The sequence below is a fragment of the Chiloscyllium plagiosum genome, chromosome 21 (genome assembly GCF_004010195.1).
Source record: "Chiloscyllium plagiosum isolate BGI_BamShark_2017 chromosome 21, ASM401019v2, whole genome shotgun sequence".
Lineage (NCBI taxonomy): Eukaryota > Metazoa > Chordata > Chondrichthyes > Orectolobiformes > Hemiscylliidae > Chiloscyllium > Chiloscyllium plagiosum.
Genome location: NC_057730.1, coordinates 46,545,405 through 46,566,717, shown reverse-complemented (window position 1 = coordinate 46,566,717; position 21,313 = coordinate 46,545,405). Strand labels below are relative to the sequence as shown.

The following is a 21,313-nucleotide window of genomic DNA, read 5'->3' as shown; positions in this document are numbered from 1 at the left end:
TGAGAATCTTTTTCCACGTATGGAGTCAGCTATTACGAGGGGGCATAGCTTTAAATTAAGGGGTGGTAGGTATAGGACAGATGTTAGGGGTAGATTCTTTACTCAGCGAGTCGTGAGTTCATGGAATGCCCTGCCAGTAGCAGTGGTGGACACTCCTTCATTATGGGCATTTAAACGTGCATTGGATAGGCATATGGAGGATAGTGGGCTAGTGTAGGTTAGGTGAGCTTGGATCGGCGCAACATCGAGGGCCAAAGGGCCTGTACTGCGCTGTATTCTTCTATGTTCTATGAAACTTCATTCCAAGCGAACAGAATAAACAAAATATACTTTAAAAACAGATTTTAAGCTGTACAAGATGACAAACACATTCTTCACACTATCACTAAGCCAAATGTGATCATAAATTTCCAGAATATGCAATATGTTATTTTATTACACATATAGACTTTTTTTGCACAAGATAACTTTGCCCTCACACAGTTTTGGGCTGTGTACTCAAATCTTATATCACAATCCATCCAAACAGATACACAGACATTAGTCCAACATTGAAAACCTAACACAATAAGTAGGAAAAGAACAAAATCTGTTTCAGGTGAAGTGATAGCAGATGCTGCAATTATGTCTTAATCCTTCAAAACTGCAAACACATCACCTTGACAAGACTGTTAAACGCTTAGCAGATATCCATTCAGATCCAACTCAATTAGGGAAACAGTGAAACAAACAAGAAAATAATATAATCAATAGCAAGGCAACAAACACATCAAGAACTGCTAAGCTATATATATAAAACTGTACTGTATTAAGTTTACTTGAAAGTGGCTCGATATTAATAAAATGAGTTAGTTTGTTTGGAATATTGTAATAGGATGCAAATCTTGCTGTTATTTAAATATTCTCTTGCACAGCTGGAAAATAACACAGAATGAAAGGCTATTGACCACTGATAACCAAATAAAATACTCAAAAGGACTAAAACCACATTACAATATCGCTGAATGATACAGCACTCAAGTCTGGGGGTTGACGTCACAGATGATCTCCTGAAGGTGAACATCCAGCAAGTCTTGCTCTTTGTCTTGGAGGCCTCCAAGATAATGTTCTGGTCCAAGGTCCACTCTGTGGAAGAGGAACAGACAATCGTCTTCCAGGTGCACAGGAAGAGCTCTTTGTTGAAGGACAAAGATGGCTGGGTAATGTCACCTCAGTCCAACATCCTGAGGATCAGCAAATCCTTTTATGCCAGCCTGTGTGACACAAAGCTCACAAAATATGCAGCCTCGCAGCTGTCCCTATCCTCTATCATGGAGGTCTTTGACAACAACATGGGGGAAGAGACTGGACCAGCCGTTATCTCTGGATGAGCTGACCAAGGCCCTTGAGTCCTAAGAAAAGAATAAAACTCCCGGAAGTGATGGCTTAGTGGCTGAAGTGTATTCAGCTCTGCGGGACTTGATCAGCCAGGGCCTGCTGGAGGTGTACAACAGTATGCTTCTGGAGGTAGCATGTCCAAATCCATGAGGAAAGGTGTCATCACCCTCATCTACAAGCAAAAAGGGGACAGGGAGGAAATAAGAAATTGGCAACCAATTTCATTGCCGACTACAAACTCCTGTCTAAGGCCAGAGCCAACTACGTTAGGTCTGCTCTGGGATCTTTGATTCACCCTGACCAAACCTGTGCTGTGCCAGGCAGGACGATGTCCGAGAGCCTTGGGTTCCTCATAGTTGTGACTGCTACGTGTAGGACAGGGGAGGCCTTTGACAGGATATCACACAGGTATATGAGAGATGTTCTCTCCAAAATGGGCTGTGGGGAGGGAATCCACAATTGGGTCAGGCTGCTGTACACAAACATTGGTGCAGTCTCAATCAATGGGTGGGAATCAGAAAGCTTCCCGAGCAGATCTGGAGTCAGGTACGGCTGCGCAATCTCTCCTGCCTTGTTTGTGTGTTGGGTAGAGCCCTTTGCTGAGTCCATCAGGAAGGATGCAAGCCTGAGAGGAGTGACTATTCCAGGCAGCGGAGGCCTGCAGGTCACAGCCTCGCTGTACATGGATGACGTCCCCGTTTTCTGCTTGGACCTGCTCTGTGTGAAGACTCATGAGCATCTGAAATCAGTTCAAACTGGCCTCAGGAGTCAAGGTAAATCGAGGCTAGAGGGAGGCCATGTTCTTTGGGCTAACCGATCCATTATTCCCTTCACTGTCAAAATAGAACATCTGAAGATGCTGAGAATATGGTTCGGAGGGCCAGGGTGTGCACACAAATCTTAGGAGGAGTGCTTCACCAATGTGAGGCAGAAAATGGGCTTTTAGGAGCACTGCTGCTTCTCCATTGCCAGTAAAAACCTGGTCATCTACGTGGTGAAGGTCTGGCCCATCCTCCAAACCTGCGCTGTTGCAGTCAGCTGAGCCATCTTCCACTTCACCTGGAGATCTAAGATGGACTGTACCTGCAGGGACACCATGACCAAAACTCTAGATAACGAGGGGGACACATACCCAATACCACCCTCGTCCTGATGGCTGCATCAAGCTGTGCAAAGACCATCGGTACACAAACACCAAGTTCACTATGTACTGAGGTTCTACCTGTTCCTGGTGTTGTCACAGAATGCTCCAAGGAGTTGGACCATTCCATATCACCTTCCTTTGTGAATAAATTTGCAAAGTCCAACAGAAAGTGGTCAGCACGTAGCCAGAGACCCCGCGGGAAAAGGAGAGGGTAGATCCTGTTGCTTGGTATCCTGAGCAGACTGTCAAAGTCATTTGGCAGAATGCTGCATCAACAGAATTTTCCAACAAGCACCAAGCCATCACCTGACATTTCCTGTGATATCCTTCATGTATGGCCAGTCTGTCTGTGCCTCTGCACATTACACCTCTGCAGCTGCTTTGAGGGCAGAGACTGTCACACGTCTCCGTCTGGAATGCACCTTTGCAAAACAAGTCTGAAGAAAGAGGCAGTGGTTTTTTTGTCGATGTTTGTCCCAAGCAGGACTCCATGCTCTACGGTATGTTCCTGGGAGGCACACCAAGACAAACATCAACTGTGCCTGGAGGCCATCAGCTAAGTGAATAGCGCTCATTGGTCTGCCTGAAACTTGCTGGTTTTCCAGAGTAAGGAGTTGACCCCAAGTGAATATTACAGACTGGCACATTCCAAGGTCCAGGATTATGTCCTGAGGGAAGCAATAAAAGTTCGGACAGCTGCCAAGATGCAGTGAGGAAAGACCTCCATCTGAACTCTTTCCACTGCGACCATCCTGTGGGCTTTAAGAGGTTATTCTGCTCTGGAATTTTATAAGAGAGAGATTGTAAGGCAGGGGCACTGAACTGGCTATTAAATAGCTTGGGAGGCCTTGGGTTTTTAAAAAGACATCCTGAATGGTTGTGGTCAGCACTCTCAGATCAGGAATTCTGGAATTTGGGTTTACAGTAACATCAGATGCTGTCGGGATCTCAACAGAGTTGGAAGCTTTGGTAAATATCTCCCGGCTGCTACTCTTTCTGAATTTTCTCTTGGTGTTTTTTTCCTCCTGGATTGGAGAACTGCATGTGAGAATCTGCGTCTGAATTGTCCTTTTGCAAAGAGGTATGCTTATGGGATGTTACTATATTGGAACAGTTAAAAGGTAATAGTTACTGTCTCTATTCGTCAGTTAGATTTTCAACTTGAGTTGTAATTCTAAATTCCTCTTTCTTTGGTTCTATTTTAACTATAGTGTTTAAATAAATTGTGTTGTGGTTAATGTCGAGTAGTTTAACCAGTTGAATTGCATCTGGAACACAGCAAGTTACGCCTGCCTTGAAAATAAGAACGCATTAGGGTCCATACTACTTGCTTAAAATACTTTTTGAGGGAGACTGGTCTGGTCCATAACAAATTTCCAGATGAAATTCACTAGACAGCTTTCAACTTCTGCCTCACAACCTCTCTTCAAAACAAAACCAGGTCAAAATGACCTCTTAAAGACACAGCATCATCATACCAAAGTTAAATGGGGGTCCGTTCAGTTATCAGACCATTCACGTGCCTCAAATGCATGTAAATATATTCTTGTATAAGTAAGAGATTCCTTTGGTTTGCTTGTTGGTTAGAGTCAAACACCAATGTTTGTTTGTTTTCTTCATATGCTACTGTACAGAACCGAACTGTGTGTGAGACTGTGTGTAAATATACATTACATAAATATAGAAAGATATCTTTTATGAATAAAGTATATTTTTGAAATTAAAAATTAGTTGTGCTGGCTCTTTGTAGGAGCAACCTGCCTAGTGCCACTCCCCATCCACCTCCCTATAGCCTTGCACATTCATTCTTCCTTCCCAGTTGGCAATCCAATTCTCTCTTGAATTCAGAAGCACTAAAAGAAAAGCTTTTATTTCCCCATTAAAAAAAGCATAACACAGAAGCACTGCAAGTAATAAAGGCGCAATGCAAGGCAATCATTTCAATCTCCAACTATAACTTTGATCAAAGTGTCTATTACTTGCAACAACTTAATAATCTCACTTGGACGCCACTTGGTTGGTGGTGTCTAAAGTGGAGAGCTTATCACAGCTGTGTGCCCTTCTTAGGCACCCAGTTTGGACCATACCTGAATACTCAATAATTGGCAACAAAATAGGAATTAGTCCATTCGCCAGAAATGACTTGGGCTCATATGAATCTGCAAAGAGAAAGAAGGATCAAAAGCTTTTAAACATTACTGCTGAGCCAATGTCACCATATTCCTAGCTGAATCAAAGATAGGTTTTATTTGGAATTCAAATTTGTGCTATTACTATCATTAGGAAATGCTTCAAATCCATTTCTAACTGCATTTCCAGCACTATAGCAGCATTCAAATGTAATAACACACAAAATATATCAGAAATTTATGTAACCATTTGAAGAACTGTACTTGGAACAGACTTCCGAATGCTCTCTGATAACTTTGATAACTTTTATTACTAACAGGTTGAAATCCACAACTTAATATATTTTGCCCATCCTTCAACTCATAAGTTACAAAAGCAAAAAGCAACGGAAATCCTCATGTACTACAATGCATTTCTGGACTGGTCAGTAATAAAATAATATTCTACATACAAGGGCATGTAATCAACAAAACCAAACAAACAACTGAAATTTGTGCATGAATTAAAGCTAGAGACAAGAAGCCACAAGAGATAATGAAAATATTACTGCATTATGGACTCATGGAGCACGGAAACAGACCCTTCAATCCAACCAGTCCATGCTGACCATAATCTCAGACTAAACTACTCCCACTTGCCTGCACTTGGCCCATATCCCTCCAAACGTTTCTTTTCCATAAACCTATCGAAATATGTTTTAAATCTCGCCAACACACTTTCCTCCACCTTTTTCTGGATGGCCTGTCTGCTGTACAGATGTTCCTTTCACATGGAAGCTCTGCATATAGTCAAATTAGTATTTTACACCAATTTAAAAATAAACTTGATTTAGAAGCCACATAATATTATTAGAAGTAGGGGTCTTTTGTTGGCCTACATTCTGCAGTAGGAAATTACTGATTTTCTTTTAAAAACAAAGAGCTCAGTATCAATTCTACAAATGTTGTACAAAGTAGAAGACATCCTGGTTCTCTGCTAACATCCCTCTGCAGCAGGTTAAAGACAACAACGACTGTGAATGCCACTGGAAATAATGATTAAATTGACAGCAATGGCAAATGCACTGATAAATTGAGACAAACTGTACATTTACTCAGTCTGTACTCTTTATATTCACAACTAGAAGTTTAGCAGCTGTTTAATGTGGCTTTTCAGAACTAAGCCACTAGTACTTAACTTTGGCCTCAGGAAGAGGCCCCAATCAAAACAAATAATCACACAAATAGAAAAGCAAAATACTCACACGAGACTGGAAATATACACAAGAATGGTAGAAATATGCAGCAGGGATAGACAGCATATGTTGAGACAGCGTTAACATTTCAGGTTGTAATGATTCTTTACGAGGTATTTGATGAACGATCATGGAGTCATAGAGATGTACAGCATGGAAACAGACCCTTCGGTCCAACCTGTCCATGCCAACCAGATATCCAACCCAATCTAGTCCCAACTGCCAGCACCCGGCCCATGTCCCTCCAAACCCTTCCTATTCATATACCCATCCAAATGTCTCTTAAATGTTGCAATTGTACCACCCTCCACCACTTCCTCTGGCAGCTCATTCTATACAAGTATGACCCTCTGCGTGAAAAAGTTGCCCCTTAGGTCTCTTTTCAAATGCTAATAAATAAGCCCATACACCTGGGACTTTCATAGAACATAGAACATACAGCGTTACAGCACAGTACAGGCTCTCAATGTTGCGCCGACCTGTAAAATTAATCAGATGCCCATCTAACCCAAACTGTTCCATTATTATCCATATGTCCAATGCCCATTTAAATGCCCTTAACATCAGCAAGTATAGTACTGTTGCAGGCAGGTCGTTCCATGCCCCTACTACTCTGAGTAAAGAAACTACCCCTAATATCAGTCCTAAATCTTTAAATCCCTCAATTTAAAGCTATGTTCCCTCATGTTAGCCTTCACTATCCGAGGAAAAAGGCACTCACTGACCACCCTACCTAACCCTCTGATTATCCCATACGTCTCGATTAAGTCACCTCTCAACTTTCTTCTCTCCAATAAAAACAGCCTCAGTTTCCTCAGTCTTTCCTCGTAAGACCTCCCTTCCATACCAGGCAACAACCTGGTAAATCTGCTCTGAACCCTTTCCAAATCTTCCCCATCTTTTCCATAATGCGGTAAGCAGAACTATATGCAACACTCCAGGTGCGGCCTTACAGTCTTGTACAGCTGAAGCATAACCTCATGGCTCTGAAACTCAATCCCCCACCAATAAAAGCCAACACACCATATGTCGTCTTAACAACCCTATCAACCTGGGTGGCAACCTTCAGGGATTAGGCACCTGGACACCGAGATCTCTCTGCTAATCTACACTGCCAAGAATTTTACCATTAGCCCAGTACTCTTCTTTCCTATTATTTCTTCCAAAGTGAACTACATCACACTTTTCCGCATTAAACTCCATTTGCCACTTCGCAGCCTAGTTCTGCATCTTATCTATGTCTCTCTGTAACCCACAACATTCTTCGGCATTATCCACAACTCTGCCTACCTTTGTGTCATCCGCAAATTTACTAGCCCATCCTTCTATGCCCACCTCCAGATCATTTCTTAAAATGACACACAGCATGCTTTTACTCCCCTTAAGAGGTCTCCTATGGTGCATTGATAACAGCTCTAATTCTGTCCAGGAGGAGCTCAAGTCTCACTTGTGCCCAGGCCTCCTGGTCCAGACGTATATTACCTATGAGAGTCAGTTGGCTGATTTGCAATGTAGAATGGTACCAAACACATAAATTGAATTCCCACATAGACTGAGAGTACCACCAAAGGATTAATTTTCTCAACCACTCCCCTCACCTGAAACATGGTGGCCCTCTGTTTAAAAACCACTCGTCATCTCTCGCTAATGAGAGAGTAGCCCTATGGTCTGCTAAGACTATGGCAACTTTACTTTTATGTTATAACACTTCTGAACAGACTGATTATTAAACATCTTCTTTTACTTCTGTCCATTTTAAGGAAAACTGGATTTTCACTTTCTCCAACCTAGAATGTTGCCGATTATCATAATGGGAACCTCCAAGTAAACACACAGAAGAATACATCTGGGTCAAAATTGTGCAGTTTTACTATGCTCCTACATACATTATGATAAATCTCAAAATAATCCTACTCCCTTGTAATGAGTTGAAGAGTGTTAGGGATCTGTCTACAAGCGATTGGTTGTGATGCCACCTTCTGAAGGATACTTAGGGACAGGCAACAAATTCTAGCACAGCCAGTGATGCTTACATTCTGGAAACGCATCATAAAAAAGAAAATACCGATGTACCATCCACCTTCATGGGGTAAGTGAGATGACCAGCAAACTATGATGTGATGTGCTGTGCTGTGTAAATAACATCATGAAAAAGTAGGTGGAAATAATTAACGTTCATTTCACATGGCATTATTACTGAATCACAGAATGGCTGCAGTGCAGGATCAGCCCATCATGTTTGTACCAGCTCTCTGTATGAGCAAATCACTCAGTACCATTCTCCTGCCTTGGCTCCATAACCCTGCACATTCTTCCTTTTTAGATAGCAGTCCAACTCCCTTTTTATTGTTTCAATTGAGCCTGTGCCCACCAAAATCTCAGGCAAAATATTTCAGACTTAAATACTGAAAAAGTTTACAAGTTATTCCTGGTCACTTTTGCTACTTTCTCCAATTACTTTAATCTATGTCTTCTCAGTCCCCATCCTTTTATTAGTTGTGTAAGATGCCTTGGGATATCCTGAATAACATTTTCCATTTTTCTTCTTAAAGAAGTGTTTGTTTGTAATATTAAGCTCCATTCTTGTGCTAGGTTTTGGCAGCTTGTTCTGTGCAAACATTTATTAGTATAGTAAAAATAGAGCTGGAAAGGAAAATTTAATGCAAACAATTTAGGGTATATTCAAAATCATGCCATCAGTCTGCAAGGAAGGTCACTGATCTACTCTAACATTCAATTCCTTTATTCCATGCTTTCAACCCAAAAGGAAAAAGAATACTGTATATTATTTCTTTCCAAAGCAATAGGACAATCAGTAAATGATCAAAGTTATAAATCCTTGTAAGGCCAAAACAATGGCAAATGGAACATTTAACAACTGTGAAAGGTACTGAGTGATGTTAAAACCTCAGTTATGGGAATAGCAGACAGATCGAGCATTTAGAATATTTGTTAGGGCCTGGTCTGAAAAACCATATTAATTTAAAGAATATAAGGCATGCAAGAGCTAAGGGAAAGAAAATAAGCAGCAGGACTTCAGGATTAAACTGAAAGCGCCAAAACAAACTTTGCGGTATAAACATGAACAGAACTTAGTCAAGCAACTATAACGAAATAGGTACATCAGGAAGATAATGATTCTTAATATTATAAGATTTTATACTAAAGACAATCAACAGACTTAGAGTCATAGAGATGTATAGCATGGAAACAGACCTTCGGTCCAACTCATCCATGCCGACCAGATATTCTAACCAAATCTAGTCCCATTTGCCAGCACTTGGCCCATTTACCTGTAAACCCTTCCTCATTAAATGATGTAATTGTCCCAGCCTCCACCTTCATCTGGCAGCTCATTCCATAAACACACCACCCTATGCATGACAACATTGTCCTTAGGTCCCTTTTATATCTTTCCCCTCTCACCCTAAACCTATGCCCTCTAGTTCTGGACTCCCCTCAGACTTGACCCAGCTTAATCTTTTTCAATGTGGCGTTCACTCCAACAAGCTTTTAAAACATACTCAGATGCTGGAAAACAGTTCCTTTTCATTCTGGCCAGGCTGATCATAGTTCAGACCTATCGTACATCCCACCAATACACTCTCCTGGTTCAAGTATAGGCATCACTTACAGATACATGCTTTGACCCACCAGACACACAGACACTCCTCTGACATCTATTCTGAAGATGGACTTCACCTCTTTTCATTGAGCTATTTGTTATCATGCAAGTTTGATGGAACTCATACTCTGTTGAAACACTGAACTGCAGTCTTTGGTTAAACAAAGCAGACTGGATGTTTGCAGTCTGCAGGTCGGCTCTCTTCTCACTTACTTGTATTTTTTAAAACCAGAACTCACCAGTTGTTCTTTAAAGATTAATTCCAACCTCAGCAATTATCTCCATAGCAACCCAAAGGTTTTCTTGCTTCCAATAGTCTCTCCGCTGACTCAAAGGTCCGACATTATTTGTAAACACAGATATAATTTAAACGGAAAGTAAGCAACCTCGAGTCCACCTTAAACTGAAACCAAAACTCTAAGACTAAATATAACACACAATAGGCAATTATAACAGAAGTAATTCAAAAGAATAGCCAAAATGGTAATTCTAATCCATTTGGTACCGCGAGGTTATGTAGTTTCAGTGATATGAGTATCTTTAAACCTTTCCTTCTAAATAACTCTAAATAAAACCTCAATCAACTTGCATGGAATCACAAAAGTGCAGATCCAAGGCAGAAAAATTAGGCATCTCTTTCGCTGGCAGGAAGACAGTAAAAATCAGAACTCTCAAGTCTAAGATATTCAGACCCGTAATGTTTTCTTTGAGTCAATGAACTGGGCAGTCTTCATTTCACTTGTCCCTTCAAAGCCAGAACCACCCGAAAAATTCAGCTCAGAATTATAACAACATACCATTTTCAGCCCTTTCTTGTTCATCCTCATGCTGCCCACAGGAGGTACTGTGTGCAAACAATGATACAGTTTTCATTTGTATACTAAAATAAAACAAATGACAGCAAATGCTGGAGACCTGAAACAAACAAACACAGAAATTGATGGAGAAACTCAACAAGTCTGTTCTGAAGATGGCTCACTAGACTCAAAATGTTAACTCTACTGGTTGGGCTGAAGGGCCTGTTTCCACAGTGTAGGGAATCTAATCCAAATCTAAATAGATACTGTCAGTCTTGCTGAATTTCCCCAGTAATTTCTGCGCTTTTTTGTTTCACATGTATGCTGATGACATCTAGTTCTACTTCTCCACAAATTATCATTTACTTTAAAGAAAAAAAGTGAAGTGATTGCATTTAAGTAACAAGAGCACTTTTAAAGTGTACAATCTGGTCTCAAAGTCTGGGGAAGCTTGTTGTACAGAAGTGGTTGCTGAACTTCGAACAGCAAAATATTACAATTAGTGGAAATACTCGGCAGGTCAGAATGCAGCCATGGAGAGAGAAACAGTGTTAACAGAGCTGAATTGTGATTGCTAGACAATTGGTAGACAAAAGTAAATGCAGAGAAGTGTGAAATGTTTCATTTTGGTAGGAACATCATGGAGAGACATGTAAAGTAAAGGGTATGATTCAACCGAAGAGTCTGTTTCCATCCTGTACGTCTCTATGACTCTATAAAAGAAAATGCAGGAGCACAGGGTCCTAGATGCATAAATGCACAAGTAATTGAAAGTGGTAGGACAAATTGAGAACAGTTAATAAAGCATACCATACCCTAGGTCTTATTAATTGAGATAAAGATTACAAAAACTGGTGGTTATGTCAAATTTGTATAAAATCCGGTTCAATCTCAACTGGTGTACTATGACCAAATACTGGATGTCATGCTTTAGGAAAATGTGAAGATATTAGAAAGAATGCTGAAAACATTCACAAGAATGGTTCCAGGGATGAGAAATATCATTTGAGAGGTTTAGACTGTGTTCCCTGCAGAAGAGAGAGTTTTCCAGAGGCTGGATTTGTCATACAAAATAATGATGAGTCTACACAAAGTAAATTGGAAAAACAACTGGAAGGATCAAGAATAAGATGGTACAGATGAAATATTATTGGCAAAGGAACTTGAGGAAAAACATATTCATGTACTGAGTGGTTTGAGATTTGCCTGAGAGTGTGGTAAACGTAGGTTCAATTGAGGCATTTGAGAAGGAACTGGATTATTCTCCGAAAGAATTAATGAGCTATACTACAGAAAGTGGCACTGGGTCATCTTTCTCATTTAGAAAGCTAACACAGGTTTGACAGAGCAATGGAATCCTTCTGTGCCATAACTAATCTATGATTATCACAATGACTACATTTTGTAAGTACAGGTACTTCCATGACTTTGATGTGCTTTGGGACATATCAAGGATATGAATGTTATACGGTGTCAGCCTGGGTTCCATGGCAGCTTTCTTCTCAGAGTCAGAAAGCTATGGGTTCAATTTCTATACAACACAGAGAGTGGGATAACAGCAGGGAGGTGCATCACTGCCAGAGGCACAGTCTTTCAGAGCAGATAAAATAGTGATTATATGCCTTTGCAGATGGTCACAAAAGTTCTGTGATCACTAATGGAAATACAGGGACATTCTTTTAGATTCCATTTTATCCTCATTACTATAACTAAATATCCAAAACTTAATTTCTGTTTCCTTAAATTACGCATGACTAACAGCAAAGATTTTTGGAAGGTGGGGACCATTACACATACTATAAAAATGATTTTTTTAAAACAATAATTGAAATTAATGGGTTGAAACGACTAATATTCAATATGAAATATCTGAATAAAGCAAGTAAATAAAAGCAGCAGTCCTTCAAGCATGCTTTACCATTCAATGAGATAATGGCTGACCTTCTAGCTCATCACCATTTCCCTTGATGTTGTTAATATGCAGAAATCTATCAATCTCAGTTTTGAACATACTCAATGACTGAACCTCCCCAACCCTCTGGGACAGAGAATTCCAAAAATTCACCACACTCTGGTGAAGTCTTCCTCATCTCATTCCTAAATAACCTGACCTTTATTAATCTTGCACACCCTCAGCCAGGGGAAACATTGTTCTTGCATCTATTCTATAGAGTCCTCTAAGAATCTTGTACATTTAAATGAGATATCACTACTCATTTTTCGAAACTTTAGAGAATATGGGTCTAGTTTTTAATCTTTCCTCAGGGGACAATCCCTGAATCCCAGGAATTAGTTGGGTGAACTTTCATTGTACTCCCTCTATGGCAAGCATACCTTTCTGCAGATATGTTTACCAAAACTACAAAAAAATACTCCAGGTGTGGGCTTACCAAGGCTCCATATAATTGGAGTAAGGCACCTTTACTCCTATACGTAAATCCTCTTGTAGGCCAAGAAACTAACTGCCTTGTTTATTGCTTGTGGTACATCCATGTGAACGTCCAGTGACTCATGAATAAGGTCACCCAATTCCGTTCGAGGTTCAACGTGTCCTAGACTCTTACCATTGAAGAAATATTCTGAATTTCTGTTTTTCCTACCAATGTGCCTAACCTCTCAATTCTCCACATTGTATTCCAATTTCCCGCACATACTTAACCTCTCCAACTCATTGAGGCGTCTTTGCATCCTCCTCACAATTCTCAAAACTAGCAAAACTTCTCAGTGTCATCTGAAAACTTGGAAATATTACTTTTAATCCCAATATCCAAGTCATTAATATAGATTCAGAATAGCTGGGGTTCAATTTTGTGGTACCTCAATTGTTTTGCCTACTAACCTGAAAATGGTCCATTTATTCCTAATCTCTCTGTTCTGTCCATTAATCAGCTATCAATCCATATCAGTATAGTGATATATGAACAGGAAAGGTTTCAGAGGGATATGGGCCAAGTGCTGGCAAATGAGACTAGATAAGTTTAGGATACCTGATTGGCATGGACGAGTTGGACTGGAGGGTCTGTTTCTGTGCTGTACATTTCTATGACTCCACACAAAAAAAATTGCACCCAATCCCATATTAATGCATCTCTCAGTAAAAGCACACAGAGTGATATCAACCCATTTCAATTACTCTCTGACTCCAACCAGAAACTTACTAAATAGATAGTCATGCAATAGGTTGCTCTACCAAATGACTCAGTGAATAAAGGCACATCCCAGGGTCAGAGGCCATCTAAGCTTATTCTGTCATGTGTCAATCTGTGGTATGTTAGCAAATAACAAAACACAACTGCCTAATGCATCTTAAGGGAGGAAAAGGGCAAATACATCAAAGCTTTCCTCCTTGATTGCTATCCAGTTACCGCATTGAAAATGCATGCTCACTGAATGCAAACCAAATGCGGAACAGAACTCAACTATGATGACAGCCAAATAGCCTGCGATTACTAACTGCCTTGGTTCACACAGAGAGACGACTTGAGCAACTTACTGAAGGCATCCCAGTCCCTTTATTCTGAGAATGTCCTCTACGCAGGTTTTAACATTAAAAAACAGAAAACAAAAAAAGAAAACTTGAATTTTTATACATCAAGCTTGCTTTGAACTCTACAGAGTAAGGAAACTAATACAAATATATTTAAAAATATACAAATATATAGTTTCCAATCACAGCTTAATCTTGATTACCATTCTCAAAGAAAGCATGCCAAAAGATCTGAGACTTCAACTATATTTTAGAACAGGTGCTGTAACCAGTAGTATCAAGTCACCATTGTACAGCTGTACATCTTGCATGCCCCTGAGGTTTCTGTGTACTTCCATTTCTGGCTCCTTCGGCAGCTCTGATATTGCTCGTTATTGTCAGCTATTCCTATAGCTGCCAAGGTTCGAAGGTTTGGAATTTCCACACTAAGCTGCTCTACCTCCATTTCCTCTTTCAGGAAGCTCTTTAAAAGTTATGTGTCCTAATACCCCATTATGTGGCTCAGTGTGCCTGATAACTGCACTGTGAAGTGGGCAATTAGACGACGTTAAACAAAATATAAATGCGAGTTTTTGTATAAGCAAGCGCTCAAAATACACACAGTAGGGGAATTTACCCCCCTCGAATAGCGCAGAAAATAAATTACAGAAGTGATGACGGAGCAAAGAAAGGTTGTTCACTTACATGAGAAAGACAGAAACTGTGAGGAACTGCCCTTTCAATCACAGGTTCTGTCTTTGCCATTCTTACTCTTCATTATGAAACAGAATCAATGCTTTGAGGAGGATCAAGGCCAAGAGGAAAAGAGTGACTAGGGAGAAACTGCTGACTGCCTGGAGAGAATTAACCGGGGTCAGTGAATGACCCAGGAGAGGTGCGGCCGGGGTCATTGAGCGACCCGGGGGAGGAGGGTCCGGGGTCAGTGAGTGAGCCGGGGGAGGAGGGGCTGGGGTCAATGAGTGAGCCGGGGGAGGAGCGGCCATGGCCAATGAGTGACCTGGTGGAGGAGTGGCCGGGATTAGTGAGTGACCTGGGGGAGGAGGGGCTGGGGTCAGAGTGACCCGGGAGATAGGCGGCCGGGGTCAGTAAGTGACCCGGGGGGAGGAGTGACTGGGGTCAGTGAGTGACCTGGTGAGGAGCAGCCGGGGTCAGTGAGTGACCCGGGGGAGGAGCGTCCGGGGGTCAGTGAGTGACCCGGGGGAGGAGGGGCCGGGGGTCAGTGAGTGACCTGGGTGGGAGGGGCCGAGGTCAGTGAGTGACCCGGGGAGGAGGGGCCGTGGTCAGTGAGTGACCTGGGAGAAGAGGGGCCGGGATCAGTGAGTGACCCGGGAGAGGAGGGGCCGGGGTCAGTGACCCGGGAGAGGAGGGGCCGGGGTCAGTGAGTACCCGGGGGAGGGGGTGCCGGAGTCAGTGAGTGACCCGGGGGAGGAGGGGTCGGGGTCAGTGTGCGATCCAAGGGGAGGAGATTCCGGGATCAGTGATTGACCCAAGGGGAGGAGGGGCCGGGGTCAGTGAGTGACCCGGGGGATGAGCGGCCGGCGGTCAGTGAGTGACCCAAGGGGAGGAGGGGCCGGGGTCAGTGAGTACCCGGGAGAGGGGTGGCCGGGGTTAGTGAGTAACGTGGGAGAGGAGGGGCCGGGGTCAGTGAGTGACCCGGGGGATGAGCGGCCGGCGGTCAGTGAGTGACCCAAGGGGAGGAGGGGCCGGGGTCAGTGAGTACCCGGGAGAGGGGTGGCCGGGGTTAGTGAGTAACGTGGGAGAGGAGGGGCCGGGGTCAGTGAGTGACCCGGGGGATGAGCGGCCGGCGGTCAGTGAGTGACCCAAGGGGAGGAGGGGCCGGGGTCAGTGAGTACCCGGGAGAGGGGTGGCCGGGGTTAGTGAGTAACGTGGGAGAGGAGGGGCCGGGGTCAGTGAGTGACCCGGGGGATGAGCGGCCGGCGGTCAGTGAGTGACCCAAGGGGAGGAGGGGCCGGGGTCAGTGAGTACCCGGGAGAGGGGTGGCCGGGGTTAGTGAGTAACGTGGGAGAGGAGGGGCCGGGGTCAGTGAGTGACCCGGGGGATGAGCGGCCGGCGGTCAGTGAGTGACCCAAGGGGAGGAGGGGCCGGGGTCAGTGAGTACCCGGGAGAGGGGTGGCCGGGGTTAGTGAGTAACGTGGGAGAGGAGGGGCCGGGGTCAGTGAGTGACCCGGGGGATGAGCGGCCGGCGGTCAGTGAGTGACCCAAGGGGAGGAGGGGCCGGGGTCAGTGAGTACCCGGGAGAGGGGTGGCCGGGGTTAGTGAGTAACGTGGGAGAGGAGGGGCCGGGGTCAGTGAGTGACCCGGGAGAGGAGGGGCCGGGGTCAGTGAGTGACCCAGTGGGAGGAGAGGCCGGGGTCAGTGAGTGACCCGGGAGAGGACAGGCCGGGGTCAGTGAGTGACCCAAGAGGAGGGGAGACCGGGCTCAGTGAGTGACTCGGGAGAGGAGGGGCCGGGGTCAGTGAGTGACCCAGTGGGAGGAGAGGCCGGGGTCAGTGAGTGACCCGGGAGAGGACAGGCCGGGGTCAGTGAGTGACCCAAGAGGAGGGGAGACCGGGCTCAGTGAGTGACTCGGGAGAGGAGGGGCCGGGGTCAGTGAGTGACCCGGGGGAGGAGGGGCCGGGGTCAGTGACCTGGGAGAGATGGGGCCGGGGTCAGTGAATGACCCGGGGGAGGGGGGGGGCCAAGGTCAGTGAGTGACCCGGGGGAGGAGGGGCTGGAGCCAGTGAGTGACCCAGGGGAGGAGGAGCCAGGGTCAGAGTGTCCCGGGGGAGGAGCAGCCGGAGACAGTGAGTGACCCGGGGGCGGGGTTGTCCGGGGTCAGTGAGATAGGCTCAGACTGCAAGATGTAGTGGGTGTATCCTCAAGTCATATAAAACTGTACATAAGAATCAGGTCTCTCACTTTGAGACAGTTGAGCAATTGACTTCATTTTCAGAACTTCAACTTTTAACTTCAGAACCAGCTGAAATCAAATATTTTTGAGATAGTCACCTTGACGACCTGAATCATAACTGTCATTATTATTGTTTCCTTCTGACTATACTAGTGACCTAATAGTCATGTGCAAAAATAAAGGATCTTTTGCACCATCACTGGTTGAAAGCAGTTGAGTTTGATGTCATCTTTTACATACGTCTACAAAATTCATGAGCCAGGGGAATTCTTTTGCACTTGCCTCACATTCCAAGGGCTAGCTCTCTCACTTTAAAAGTATTTCATGGCTGCAAAGCAGTTTGGAAAATCCTGAGATCACAAAAGGCACAACATTAATGTATGAACCAAAATATTGTTAGAAGGGCTAAAATGACCATTGTGATTAAGAACAATATTTGTACCAAACGAGTATATTAAGGAGATGTTCAGGAGAGGGTACTGATACAAACCATCATTAACAAATCATCAATTTGATTTGATTTAGTATTGTTACATGTATCGAGGTACAGTGAAGATTTGTTTTGCATGCAGTAAAGGTAGATCATATCATACAGTGTGTTAGGGTAATAGAACATAGCAAAGAATACAACGTTACAGATGCAGAGAAGGTACACAAAAAGCAAGATCAACATTAAACTTAAATGCCTTGCCTACAACAATAGGAGACTTGCCAACTTTAGGGGCATTTAAATGTTCATTGGATAAACATATGGATAATAATGGAAGTGTAGGTTAGGTGGGCTTCATAGGTTGACGCAATATTGACGACTGAAGGCCCTGTACTGCGCTGTAATGTTCTATGAAGCAACATTCGTTCATAAAACAGCAATGAACTGCTTTTTAGAAAGAAAGATCTGTTGTGCCTGCACATTCTGGAATGTCTGCTCAAGATTAACAGATGGCTATACTGAACTTTTTCTTAAGGGAATACTGGCGTGGTAGAGTCCAATATTGTCCAGAACAGCTTTGGAGTACACAAAAGGTGGCTAAGTGGGTGACAGTGCAGCTCTCAGCTGCTGAGCAAGAGGAAGAGGAAGATGGGGGTTTGAAAGAGGGGTGTGTGCACAAGGTTTCAAGTTGTATGAAATATGGATTGACTAGTGTGTAAATTGTGTGTGAGAAACCAAATGAATATTGTTTACTCAATAATTTATCAGGGAAAATGCTTGAAATTCATAACTGGTTGTGACATTTGCAATCAAAACCTCGTATTCAGGTTTATCCACTTAATCTGAATCACTTAATGTCAATTGGGTCAGTTAAGGTTCTTCCATGAACTCACCATGGAAACAGCAGCATGGGAAATTCATTGCAAATTAACAAAACAAAATAATGGCTAAGAACATGCAAACTTTGGTATTTATGCTGTTGTTCTGAAGAAAAAAAACTCTTTAAAATTTCAACACAAGTTTAGACAGGAATGGATGTAGGTTTGCTTGCTGACCTGGAAGGTTCATTTTCAGACATTTCATCACCACACTAGGTAACATCTTCAGTGAGCCTCCAGACGAAGCACTGCTGCTGATTCCTGCTTTCTATTTACATGTTTGAAACCCAAACATATAAATAGAAAGCAGGAATCACCAATAGTGCTTCGTCTGGAGGCTCACTGAAGATGTCACCTAGTGTGGTGATGAAACGTCTGGAAATGAACCTTCCTGCTCAGTGAGCAAACATAGTGTGGAGATGATATGTCTGAAAATGAACCTTCCAGGTCAACGAGCAAACCTGCATCCAGAACGTCAATCTGAGCTACAAATCGTTTCAAAACTCGCTAACGTTTACACAGTAATGTTTAGTCTGTGTCTACATCATCTAAAAATGAAAAAGGAACCACTGAAAATTAAAGACCTAGAGGTCATCTCACAAAGAACTCTTCATAGTGGGCAGCACAGTGGTTAGCACTGCTGCCTCACAGCGCCAGAGACCTGGGTTCAATTCCCACCTCAGGCAACGGAGTTTGCACATTCTCCCCGTGTCTGTGTGGGTTTCCTCCGGGTGCTCCGGTTTCCTCCCACATTCCAAAAATGTGCAGGTTAGGTGAATTGGCCGTGCTAAATTGCCCGTAGTGTTAGGTGAAGGGGTAAATGCAAGGGAATGGGTCTGGGTGGGTTGCGTGTTGGTGTGGACTTGTTGGGACGAAGGGCCTGTTTCCACACTGTAAGTAATCCAATCTAATAACTATTTTGAACCCTGCTTATGAGCAGATAAACACCTAACTCCAAAGATTTCCCTTCCTGGTAGAATACTAGAGAGAAAATATTTTTTTTTTGTCCTGGTTGTCTTTGTTTTGCAACTTTGACATATTTTGAAGTAACGACTTAAAGCTGGAACTTTGCTTACACATTTCAGTTGAGATTCAAGATGTGCAAAAGCTCCAAAACAACATCAGAATCTGCCTCAAAATGTAAATTATGTACAGTCTGAATTTCTGACGACGCTTCTCAGGGGTGAAAGTGAATATATAAACACGGGAAGTGCCCACTGTTTGATTCTCAAGTTAAGCCCGAAGTTCTGTGTTGAAACAGCCCAGTGTCGCGGTCAGTAAATCGCAGAGTGGTTCGGTGGTCGCCGACCCCTGCTACTACAGCCCGCGGCCTTGAGGCCTGGTCGGCGCCTTACACCGAACTGCCGTCAACAAACAGCCCCTGGTACCCGAGCACAAGGCCTGGCCACGCCAAAATGGAGGGGTGGAGGGGTAGAGTGGTGTCCCCTGTCCCCCCTCCTTTGCCAGCCCGGGGGTGGGGGTAGGTCACCACCACCAAACTTACGGCGTGAAGGGACTCGGCGGACAGACTGGCGACGCCGGCTCCTCCGTGCCCCCCTCCCCAGGAGGAGCGGGCTCCGATCCGCCGGAGCCTCCCATCCCCCCACCGCCGAGCTGCAGGACCCCGGCCGCGGTTGCTAGGGGGTTGGGGACCCCGGCCGCGGTTGCTAGGGGGTTGGGGACCGCGGCCGCGGTTGCCAGGCGCTTTTGTTCGGCGCGAGCAGCTTCAGCTAGTGCTGCTGCTGCTCCTGCAAGTTGCTCCGGCTTGCAGCTCTGGGGAAAACTTTTACTCCCGCACTATGCAAATCTAGGTGCAAAACAAAAGCGGGTAAGCGGAGATAGTTTGCTCCTTTCTTTCATAATACATATTATGCAAAGCACCAATGCACTTACCTATCTGCTGTATTTGTTACCGGAGTGTCTTTGTTTCTCTGCCCTCTAGTTTTTGTCAATGCGCTCCGCACTCTCTGTACACATAAACCTTATTTTCGTTTCTCTCCTGGACCAGTAACGTGTCTTTTCTTATTCTTCACTGTCAGTAACAACCGCCACCTACAGAGCGATAGAGAGCTCAAATATTGCAACTAGCACTGTACACACTACATGGGAACTCAAGATCTGGCAGCTAACATAACACACCCCTTTGTAATTACACTACAGTCGGAAATGTATACGTGTACTCACTTTAAAACTCCAGTTTATCTCAATATTTGCTGAAATTCCAACCAAATTTTGGCCTATATTTTCGTGGAGGCTTTCTCTCCTGAATTGTTTCGGAAGAACGTTGTCTAAATGTATATATTTTAATTATTAAATGTTGTTGACAGGAGTGTTATATCCTTGAGATGGTATTGCAAGCAACAGCTCTCCAAAAGAAGTCCCAATCTTAAAATGTTGCTCGCAGTGAATTCGTTTTCCCCTTTTTAGTTATGTGTGTTAAAACAATGCAAAAAAAGTATTATTCTGCTGCCAAGATGGAACTGAGCTTGAGCCTATTGTTTGTGTCGGGACGTTTACATTTTGGAATGTGCGAAGTGTAAAGGTGCAACTCCAACAGGGATTCAGATTGTTTGGCATTGCCCAGGCAAAGTCATGTGCTTTAAGGGGAAGTAATTTTTAAGTGGCATTTCTCCAGATGAATGAACAGATATGTTTGCTTTTTTTTAATTTCAAAAATATACTTTATTCATAAAATACTTTGATGGTCTGTACAATTGGACATGCCAGACATATGTAAACATTCCATTTCTTTGCATACCGAAACAGAGTAATCATTCCTATTGGGGAGAAAGTGAGGTCTGCAGATGCTGGAGATCAGAGCTGGAAATGTGTTGCTGGAAAAGCGCAGCAGGTCAGGCAGCATCTAGGGAACAGGAGAATCGACGTTTCGGGCATTCCTGAAGAAGGGCTTATGCCCGAAACGTCGATTCTCCTGTTCCCTAGATGCTGCCTGACCTGCTGCGCTTTTCCAGTAATCATTCCTATTTACAGGTCTGTGCGATTACATTTTTAGCTGAGGCGTCAGCGGAGCCCAAATGACTACATGGGCCCCCTATTCTTCTTAGGCAGGCAAATGTTACACAGTGGTCTTTCCCCACCGCGCCTTGGCGGCAGCTGCCCCAAGCTTCAGCGCATCCCTCAACACGTAGTCCTGGACCTTGGAATGTGCCAGTCTGCAACACTCAGTCGGGGTCAACTCCTTCAGCTGGAAGATCAACAGGTTTTGGACCGCCCAGAGAGCGTCCTTCACCGAGTTGATGATCCTCCAGGCACAGTTGATGTTCATCTCGGTGTGCGTCC

At 43.8% G+C, this 21,313-nt stretch overlaps 1 protein-coding gene across 2 annotated transcripts in view; it reads right to left on the bottom strand.

The window, feature by feature from the left end:
- The window catches only part of zc3h7a (zinc finger CCCH-type containing 7A), a 93,344-nt gene extending 73,279 nt beyond the window's left edge, over positions 1–20,065 (bottom strand). Inside the window, exon 1 of one of the 2 annotated variants that reach the window (XM_043711978.1) lies at positions 19,907–20,065. The gene's annotated coding sequence lies outside the window, so the exon portion shown is untranslated. Of the gene's footprint in view, positions 1–19,517; positions 19,617–19,906 lie in introns of those variants that run through there. The other variant, XM_043711979.1, reaches the window with a different exon arrangement.
- Positions 20,066–21,313: the final 1,248 nt, after the last annotated feature.